The sequence below is a fragment of the Eptesicus fuscus genome, chromosome 7 (assembly GCF_027574615.1).
Source record: "Eptesicus fuscus isolate TK198812 chromosome 7, DD_ASM_mEF_20220401, whole genome shotgun sequence".
NCBI lineage: Eukaryota > Metazoa > Chordata > Mammalia > Chiroptera > Vespertilionidae > Eptesicus > Eptesicus fuscus.
Window position 1 is genome coordinate 21,987,029 of NC_072479.1, and position 10,994 is coordinate 21,998,022.

General features: G+C 42.3%; 1 pseudogene; it reads right to left on the minus strand.

The window, feature by feature from the left end:
* Window positions 1–10,434, minus strand: part of LOC129149627 (40S ribosomal protein SA-like) — an 89,871-nt pseudogene extending 79,437 nt beyond the window's left edge.
* Between the last annotated feature and the right edge of the window lie 560 nt (window positions 10,435–10,994).

Below are 10,994 nucleotides of genomic sequence, written 5' to 3' on the forward strand. Positions count from 1 at the left end.
ACAATGTAATATGTTTGCCTATACTATACCCTGTGGTTAGGAGCAGCAAGGAGAGGGTGATAGTCCAGAAAGAGGAAGGAGGGGTAGAAATGCTAATAAATGTCACATATAGATTCATCATACATACTCATAACGTATGAGCTAAATACATTTGTACACTGAACAGTTTTCTTATTTTCTATGGATAGCTTTGTACTGTATCTGCATATAATTTGGCAATTCAATGAAAGATAAGAGGGAGGTTTAGCTTGGAGAGCAGTTCAAAAATTGTACCCTTATCATTACAGATTGTTTTTGTAAGGTCCAAAAGAAAAAGGGTTAAAAAGATAGAGCCGAAGTAAAGTCTGGTCCATCTAGGAAGCTCAAAATTTCCTTGCCAAAGCAGGAAATTAATTTATTCCTGATTATGATGGCTGAAGGAGATTTACTAGTAATAGAAAGAGTAAGTGATGAAAAGGCTTAAGATACATTTTCTAATAGTATTGTGTATAAAATCCTAAGAGAAATTAAGCACAGAATATGTGCTTTCCATGGAAGTGAATTAATAATCAAATACAGCCCCACCAGTGTGGCTCAGTGGTTGAGCATTGACCTATGAACCAGGAGGTCATGGTTCAATTCCTGGTCAGGGCACATGCCCAGTTTGCTGGCTCATTCCCCAGTGTGGGACATGCAGTAGGCAGCCAATCAATAATTCTCTCTCATCATCAATGTTTCTATCTCTCTATTCCTCTTCCTCTCTAAAAATCAATAAAAACATATTTTTAAAAAATCAAATACATACTTTATTAACACATGCTTCAAAATGTTTCTCCTCCAGACTGCTCAAAGAGGGGCTCCCCAGTGGAGCCAGGGCTTTTCTCCAGGCCCTACTTGCAGACCTAGTTGCAGACCCACCTTCAAAGTACACAAAAGGACAAAAGGGCCTTTCATTCTGCCCTCCCTAAAAGGACTTGTGGTTGAAAATGGCTATTTGTTCCCTCTGAGACATATATGTCAGATAATATGCATGGGCATGCATAATTGACTGCCTGCATTATGTATGAATTAGACCCCACTCTTGCTCAGCAACAGCTGGAGGGATTTTTCTCCTCCAGATGCCCAGCTGCAGAATGGCCTCCCCCCTCCTAACACACGCCTGTGCCACACACACACACACACACACCCCAACCCCCCCACACACACACACACACAGACAGGGGCGCAGGGGACAATTGCTCTAATCTACCAGAACCTGTAGCAGTGCAATGTGTTTTTGTCTGAGTCGCTTTTCTTTTATTAAAATTTGTTGTCTGCTTTTTTTCCATATTTCATTGCTGCCATTTTACTAATGGAACAAAGACTCTGGCCAAACAAGCACCCTAGCAATCACCTCAATTCATCCTCACAACCAAAAGCCTCTAAAAGCACTGGTTTTTCAAGCTGTTGGTCGGATGATCTCCCCAGGGAAATGCTTGCCCCTTTTAAAGATGTTTTGAGCCAAGAGAAACTAGGATAAAGGCACCATTGGGTAGTTTTTCTTGTTGCTGTTTCTTTGTTTCATGATCCATTATCACCAAGTTCCTGGTCTCTTTTACTGAAAACAAGGCATTGCAGAAAAAAACAAAAAGAGTTATAAATATGATACGGTGTATGCAAGCCTAAGTTGAAGCCCCATCTAAATGGCATTGCTTTTATGATAAAAGCTACAAAACCTAGATAATTATCTGGCCATTTGCAAAGTATTTTAATAAAACATATATGAAAACATTTGGAGATTCGAGGATGTCCGTAATTTCCTGAATTTGGCAATGCCTTCTGGATGTTTGCCATCCTACAAAATAGCTTGTATGTCAAAGAAAGAAACATTGTATGTTAGAAAATGTTATGGGGAGTGATGTAAGTTTGTCTCACTCTATTTAACAGGAGGGAATGTGTTGGCGGACCCATAAACAACCTCATCTATGGGCTGAAAATATCCTGCCAAAATTGACCCCTGGCTACCTTGCTCACAAGGAAAGCCTCCTAAAATAAGCTTCTCCTGAAATGTTTCCCAAAGAGAGGCGCCTTTATACAGTGGCCTCCTGACGATTCAGAGGGAAACATAATGATCTTTGATAAACTCAGCTGCCTAGTTGAGAAAGCTATATGAAGAGTCTAATGACTGTCTTCTTGCTGCAATGTCCTCTCTAGCAGAGGTCAATCATCCATCCACTTTCTCCATCAGACAGCTCCAAAGAATAAGGACAAATAGGTAATCTCCCTGTATATCCTACCAAATATCTGAGGTCAAAGCATTTATGCAGTGAGGTCTTTCAGTGCCATTAACCGTGAAAATATCCAATATCGAAATAATTCTGAATTTCAAAACCAATTTGAGTTTTAATCTAAGTATACAGGGTATTCGCTCTTGATACTGCTGCATCCAACCATCAGTTTGCCTTAAATTGGTCAAATTGATGAGGTCAGTGACATTTAATAAAGGACCACAATGTACTGTCACCATTGTTTGAATGACTGTTTTTTTGCTTTTCTCATTACTCCCTCAGTACAGACAGTGGATTGGTATAGAATATATTAGAATATTTGGAGGCTTTTGGCTTTTCTTGCTCACCGCCTCCCTTCCTCTCAACCACGGTGTGGGTGTGGGTGAGACTGTGAGGATGTTGGAGAGAGAAATGGGAACAGAGGGGTATCTAGCATAAGGTGGAGCATGAAATAACTCTCTTCAATATGGTGTTGGGCCAGACCATCCTGAGTTAAAAAAAAACATGAGATTTATTTTCTAGCTTCACTAACTTTTAAGAGTTTTCTCTCTATGCTTCATTCTTACAACAGAGGTAATACTATCCTCTCTAAATATTAAATAGACTGTTAAAAATTGGAGTGCCTAGCGTGGGATTTGGTGCAGACTAAGTGCTTAATAAATCTAAGTTATTTTTTTCTACTCTTCAACTCCCTGTTGACACTGTCCTGAACCCTAGCCTATTCGTCTAAGGCCCTACACCTAGCTTTTGGATCTGTTCCGTGTTCTTGCACTTCTAGCTCCTAAGGAAATATTATTTTAGATTGATCAATTCCAGACAACCATGATGCCATTTTAAGAATCAACCTGGCAGATATTGTCAGATGCCTCCCAATAGCCACAGCTCCTGTCTTTCTTTCCAGTACAATTATCAACTCTATTTTTGTTCAGATATCAGATAATGACATATTCAAGAAAGACAGTCCTCCCCAGAGTTCCAGGGAATTAGCTCAATTGGACTATGGTTAATCCACTCCCTTTTGCTGGTGCATGGTTGAAGGATAATCATGGAATCCATTCCTAATCAATGAAACGTAAGATGAAATCTGGTAAGTGGTATCTGGAAAATATTTCCTTCCCAAATAAAAAGAGAGAGATGAAGGAAACAAGGCCACCACTCCTCTTCCTCTTCCCTGATTTTCTTCTCTGCCCTTAGATGTTGCCATGTAAGGATTTGGTGTTTGGATATGGGCAACATAATATATTGCGATCACTGTGAGGGAAACACTCAGAGAAAAAAACAGGAAGCAGGCCCACCACACTTGACATGACTAAGCTATTAAATTAAGCAACCCTGCAACCACCAAACTCAAGAATTCTTATTTTATGATATAATAAATCTCAATTAACTCTGTTTTCTGTTTCTTGATGCTGGAAGTATCACCACTGACACAAGCCCCATGTCCTGTGCATATTCTGTGATGTTTGCTGACCAGCAGGGCCTCTCCAGAGTTGATGGTGGTGTAGCATGCCCAGCTTTATCTAACCCCGCTATATTTCCTTACTACATCAAGATGCCTATGAGGACAGATGGCCAATAGGCAGAGGAAAAGATGTTTAACGTCACTAATCATCAGAGAAATGCAAATGAAAACCACACCTATCAGAATGGCTATCATTAATAAATCAACAAACAAGTGTTGGTGAGGGTGTGGAAAAAAGGGAATGCTTGTGCAGCACTGATGGGAATGCAGATTGGTGTAGTCACTATGGAAAGCAGTAGGGAGTTACCTCAAAAAATTAAAAATGGGAGGATTCCAAAATGGCAGCAGAGTAAGTGAAAGCTACACTAACATTCTCCCAGGATCAAACTGGAAATACAACTAAAATACAAAAAACAAAAAAAACCATAAAAAACACCCTGAAAAATCAGCTGAAGAGCTAGGGAGAACCCTGATAACCAAGGATGGAAAGTGGAGACCACATAGAGACTGGTAAGAAGTGCCCAGGCGTGAAGGGGCTGGCTGGCCTCCCACAGACATCAGCTGAAGCTCCAGAGAGATATCTCAGCTGTGGGGACTCCCATCTAGAGCTCTGGCATCTAATCCTCAAGCTGGGTCCCCGAGCCCAGAGCACCAGAACTGAGAAAGGTGCCCATATAACATCTGGCTGTGAAAAGCAGCAGGGTTGCTATCTGCCAGCAAGATAGTTGGAAATTCAGGCACCCTTTTAAAGGGCCAATGCACAAAATTTTGTGTGTAGTCACTCACTTTGGACTCTGATGGAGGGAGGGAAAAGTGATCTGGAGCTGTGTGGGTAGAGTTGAGGGTTGGGGGTTCTGGCGTTGGAGCTCAGTTTCCTGTGGTGAATCATTCCCTCATGCTGTGGAGGACATCTTTCTCTTGTGGAACTTTGCTAATCAAGGCAGGTTTTGTCTGTCGGGAAGGTGGTTGCCCCAATCTGTTAGAAGACCTCTTGCTCTCGCTCTACCCTGCATACTATCAAGGCTAATCAAGCCTATATTCAGCAAAGCTATCATTCAAAATAGATGTTGAAATAAAAATCTTCCCAGAAAAAAAAAAAGGCTAATGGCATTTATCACCACCAAACCAGCACTGCAAGAAGTGCTAAAGGGACTGTTGTAATGAGAAGAAATATATAGAGAGAGAAATATAAGCATACAGAATTAAAATGGCAATGAATAAATATCAATAACTTCAAATGTAAATGGATTAAATGCTCCAATCAAAAGACATAGGGTAGCAGAATGGATACAAAAACATGACTCAATTTTATGCTGTCTACAAGAGACCCACCTCAGAACAAAAGACTCACACAAGATGAGAGTGAAGGGATGAGAAAAATTTTTATGCAAATGGAAATGAAAAAAAATGCTGGGGTAGCAATTATCATATCTGACAAAATAGACTTCAAAATGAAGGACCTCATAAGAGAATAAATGTCACTACATAATTCTAAAGGGATCAATCCAACAAGAGGATATAACCATGGTAGACTTATATGCACCCAATATTGGAGCACCTAAATATATAAAAAAAACTTCGACAGGACTTTAAAGGAGAGATCAACAGCAATACAGTCAGAGTAGGGGACTTTAACATCTCGCTGACTTCACTGGATATAAATTCCAGACAAAAAGTTAACAAGGAAACAGTTACTCTAAATAACACACTGGATCAGATGGATTTAATTGACATTTATAGAATATTTCACCCCAAAGCTACAGAATATACATTCTTCTCAAATGCACATGGGTCATTCTCAAAGATAGACCACATGTTAGGACACAAAACAAGTCTCTACAATTTCAAGAAGATTGAAATCATATCAAGCATCTTCTCAGATCACAATGGAGTGAAACCAGAAATCAGCTATAGTAAAGCACTCAATAACATTCAAACACATTGAGGTTAAATAGCATGTTATTAAACAACTAGAGGCCCAGTGCACAAATTCATGCATAGGTTGGGTCCCTAGGCCTGGCTGGCAATCAGGGCTGATCGGGGCCAGGCAGATCAGGTCCTGCTGACCGGGGGAGGGACAGGGGGAGGGACCATGGGAGGTTGGCCGGCCAGGGGGAGGGACCAGGGGAGGTTGGCCACCAGCCCTGAGGAAGGAGCCAGCCCTTGGCCCCCCTGTGAAAGGGACCACGTCTGCCACCACCCACCCCAGGTTCCCTGTCCCAGCATGGAGCCTGAAGGCCCCAGCAGGGTCGGGAAAGGAGGCAATAGTCTCCGGGCCGAGTGTGGAAAGAAAGGACACTGGACGCTGCCACCACCACTGGCACCCCGCCACCATGCAGTTCTCTGCCTCCCCCTGTCCTCCTTCCCTCACCAGTGTGCTGCCACCGTGGAGTGCAGTTGGCTCCTGGGGAAGGGAGAGGATGGGAGCAGGACAAACCCTTGTGTCAACGGCTGACTTTCAATAGATTGCAGCAAAGGAGCTGCTCTGCTATGTACAATACACTGACCCAGAAGCAGGTCGTCCATGCATGGTTTAGAACCAGAGGCCAATGGGGGGGACCAGCCAGCCTGTGGGAGGAACCATGGGTGGTTGGCCAGCCTGGGGGAAGGACCACAGCCAGTTGGCCGGCTGAGGTGAGGTTGGCTGTGGGAGTACACTGACCACCAGGAGGAAGCTCTTGCATTGAGCATTTGCCCCCTGGTGGTCAGTGTGCACCATAGCAACTAGTCAACTGGTCATTGTGGTCATTCCAGTCATTCAGTCTTAATGGTCACTTAGGCTTTTATATATATAGATGAATGGGTTACTAATGAGATCAAGAAAGAAATCAAAAACTTCCTAGAAATGAATGAAAATGAACACACAACCATTCAAAATCTCTATGACACAGCAAAAGCAGTCCTGAGAGGGAAGTTCATAGCACCGCCGGCCTACCTCAAAAAATAAGAAAAATTAATAACAAACTATTTAACCCTACAACCTAAAGAATTAGAAAGAGAACAACAAGAAAAGCCTAGAATAGGTAGAAAAGAGGAAACAATAAACATTAGAGCATAAATAAATGACATAAAGAAAAAAAATACAAAAGATCAATTAAACCAAGAGCTGGTTCTTTGAAAAGATACACAAGATTGATGAATCCTTAGCCAGACTCATCGAGAAACAAAGAGAGAGGACAAAAATAAATAAAATCAGAAACAAGAGTGGAGAAGTAACAAGTGGCACCACAGAAATACAAAGGATTATAAGAAAATACTATGAACAACAATATGCCAACAAGCTGGACAATGTGGATGAAATGGACAAGTTTCTAGAAAAATACAATATCCCAAAACTGAATCAGGAAGAGTAAGAAATCCTGAATAGCCTGATAATAACTGATGAAATATAAGTAGTTATCAAAGACTCGCAGCAAGCAAAAGCCCAGGTCTGGACAACTTCAGAGGAGAGTTTTACCAAACATTCAAAGAAGAACTAACACCTATACTCCTCAAACTATTCCAAAAAATCCAAGAGGAAGGAAGACTTCCAAGCTCTTTGTATGAGGCCAGCATTATCCTAATTTTAAAACCAGATAAAGACACTACACAGAAAGAGAATTGCAGTCCAATATCCCTGATGACCATAGATGCTAAAATACTCAATTAAATATTAGCAAATTGAATCCAGCAATACATTAAAAAGATCACACATCATATCAAGTGGGATTTATTTCAGGGATACAAGGCTGGTACAATACTAGCAAATCAATAAATGTAATACATCATATAAACAAATTGAAAAATTATACCACATGATCATATCAATAGATGCAGAAAAAGCATTTGACAAAATCCAACACCTACAGCCAACATAATACTCAATGGGCAAAAATGAAATCCATTTCCCCTAAGAACAGGAACAAGAAAGGGATGTCTACTTTCACCACTTTTATTCAACACTAGAGGCCCAGTGCATAAATTTGTACATGGGTGGATTTTGGCTGGCCCACCCCGATGGAGGTCGATCAGGGCTGGGCCAGCAGGGGGAAGGGGATGCAGGAGGTTGACCACCAGCTCCACCCCCATTCAGGACCCAATCAGGGCTGGGACCGCTGGTGGGGAGAGCAGAGGGAGGTTGGGCCAACCCCACCCCCAATGGGGGAAGCCTATCTGGGGTGGGGTGGGGGGGCTGTGGGTGGTTGGCCAGCTTGTCCCACCTCCAATCAGGGTAGGGAGGCCGATTGGTGGTGGGGATGGCCAGGGGAGGGGTCACAGGTGATTGGCTGGCCACCCCCACCACCAATTGGGGTGGGGGGCCAATCAGGGGCCAGGCCCATGGGAGGTTGCGGGGGCCAATCAGGGCCCTGATTGGGTCAGTTGGCTGCCACAGTACCTGTCATAGTGACCAGTCTTTCTGGTCGTTCTCGTCTTTCTGGTTGCTTGGCTTTTATATATATAGATAGTACTGAAAGTACTAACCACAGTGATCAGACAAGAAGAAAAAAGAAAGGCATCCAAATTGGAAAAAAAGAAGTAAAACTCTCATTACTCATAGATGACATTATATTGTACATAGAAAACCCTAAAGACTCGACCAAAAGTCTACTAAATTTAATACATGAATTTGGCAATGTAATAGGATACAATATTAACACCCAGAAATTGATGGCATTTTTATACACCAATAATGAATTCTCAGAAAGTGAAACTAAAAAACAATCCTATTTAACATTGCAACAAACAAATTAAGATACTAGGAATAAATCAAGGAGGTAAAAGGCTTGTACTTGGAAAACTACAGGACATAGAAAAAAGAGAAAGAATAAGATATAAACAAGTAAAAGAATATACTGTATTTATGGATTGTTAGAAATATCATCATTAAAATATCTATACTACCCAAAGCAATCTACAGATTCAATGAAATCCCTATTAAATTATCATTGGCATATTTCATAGATCTAGAACAAATACTCCAAAAATATATATGAAACCAAAAAAGACCCTGAATAGCTACAGCAATCTTAAAACAGAAGAACAAAGTTTAAGGGATTGCAATACCAGATATCAAATTATACTACAAAGCTACTGTAATCAAAATAGCCTGGTACTGGCACAAGAATAGTCATATAGATCAATGCAACAGAACAGAGACCCAGGAAATAGACCCAAGCCATTATGGTTGATTAATATTTGACAAAGGAGGCAAGAGCATACAAAGGAGTCAACACAGTCTCTTCAATAAATGGTATTAGAAAAATTGGACAGATACATGCAAAAAAAAATGAAACTAGACCACCAACTTACACCATACAGAAGAATAAACTCAAAGTGGATAAAAAATTTAAATGAAAGTCATGAAAACATAAAAATTCTAAAAGAAGCCAGCCATAGGCAGCAAAATTTTAGACATCTCTTATAGCAGTATGTTTAAGGATACATCTCTTAGGGCAAAAGAAACTAAGGAGAAAACAAATGGGACTACATCAAAATAAAAAGCTTCTGCACAGCAAAAGAAACCATCAACAAAATGAAAAGGGAGCCCACTGTATGGGAGAACATATTTGGCAATGAACCATCTGATAATGGGTCAATCTCCAAAATATATAAGGAACTCATACAACTTAACAAAGGAAGACATATAATCCAATTAAAAAATGGACAAAGGACATAAATAGACACTTCTCCAAATGGAACATACAGATGGCCAAGAGATATATTAAAAAATGCTCAAAGTCACTGGTCATCAGAGAGATGCAAATTAAAACAACAATGAAGTATCATCTTACACCTGTCAGAATAGCTACCATCAACAAATCAATAAATGACAAGAGCTGGTGAGTATGTGGAGAAAAGGGAACCCTAATACACTGCTGGTGGGAATGCAAACTGATGCAGCCATTATAGAAAACAGTATGGAGTCTTCTCAAAAAGTTAAATGTGGAACTGCCATTTAACCCAGTGATTCCCCTTCTAGAAATATATCCTAAGACACATGAAACAACAATTAGAAAAAAAATGTATGCAACCCTATGTTCATTGCAGCATTATTTACAACTAGGGGCCCAGTGCATGAATTCGTGCACCTTGAAAGGAACTGTGGGCCGAGAGGCTGCAGTAGGCATAGGGGCAGGTCTCAGCCCATCCTTCACTTCCCCGCCCGGCCCCTCCCGCCATGGCCCCCAGTCCCCTCTCTGCCAGCAGCCCTGCTCCCACCACCGCTGCTCCCAAATGCTGATGGCGCCAGCCCTGCTCACACCGCTGAAGGTGTGGAGCAATTCAGGCCAGTGCCAGCAGTGGGTGCAAGCGGGGCCAGCGCTGTCAGCAGGTGCGAGTGGCAGCAGCTGACCTGATTGCCCCTCAGGAGCAGGGGGAGGTGGAGAAGACCTCAGGGGTGATCAGGGCTGGCAGCTGCAGCTCATACTCGCTGATGGTGCCAAGCGATCGGGACTGGCGCTGGGCACCTGCTGCGGGTGCAGTGGGTGTGAACAGTGGCTCCCAGCCCCAATTGCCCCTCAGGAGCAGGGGAGGTGGAAAAGCCCTGAGGGTGATTGCACCAAGCAATTGGGGCCAGTGCCAGGCACCGGCAGTGGGTGTGAGCGGCGGGCAGGACTGCTGCATGCGGGAGCAAAGAATTTTCAGTAAACACCAGGGGCTCGCCCCAATGACAGCAACTAGTGCCCCAACTTGGTCTGGCGCCCCGCTCACCTGTTCCTCCATCCCATCACAGCCGACGCCCGCCATGTTCTGCTCATGCCTCCTGGTGGTCAGCGCACATCATAGCGACTGATTGTTCGGTTGTTTGGTTGTTCTGGTTGTTCCGCTGTTCGGTTTATTTGCATATTAGCCTTTTATTATACAGGAAAGCTAAGATCTGGAAACAGCCAAGTGCCTATACGTAGATGAGTGGATAAAAAAGCTGTGGTACATTTACACCATGGAATACTATGCAGCAGTAAAAAAGAAGGATCTCTTACCCTTTGAGACAGCATGGAGGGACCTGGGGAGTATTATGTTAAAAGAAATAAGCCAGTTGGAGAAAGACAGGTATCATATAAACTCACGCATATTTGGAACCTAATGAACAAAGTAAACTGATGAACAAAATAGATCCAGAGACATAGAAGCATAGAACAGACTTCAGAATCTCAGAGGGAAAGTGGAGAAGGGTGGGTGGTAAAAGATCAACCAAAGAACTTGTGTGCATATATGCATCACCCATGGACACAGACAATAGTATGGTGAAGGCCTGGGGAGTAGGGCAGCCTAGATGAGGTCAATGGAGGAAGAAAGGGGACATATGT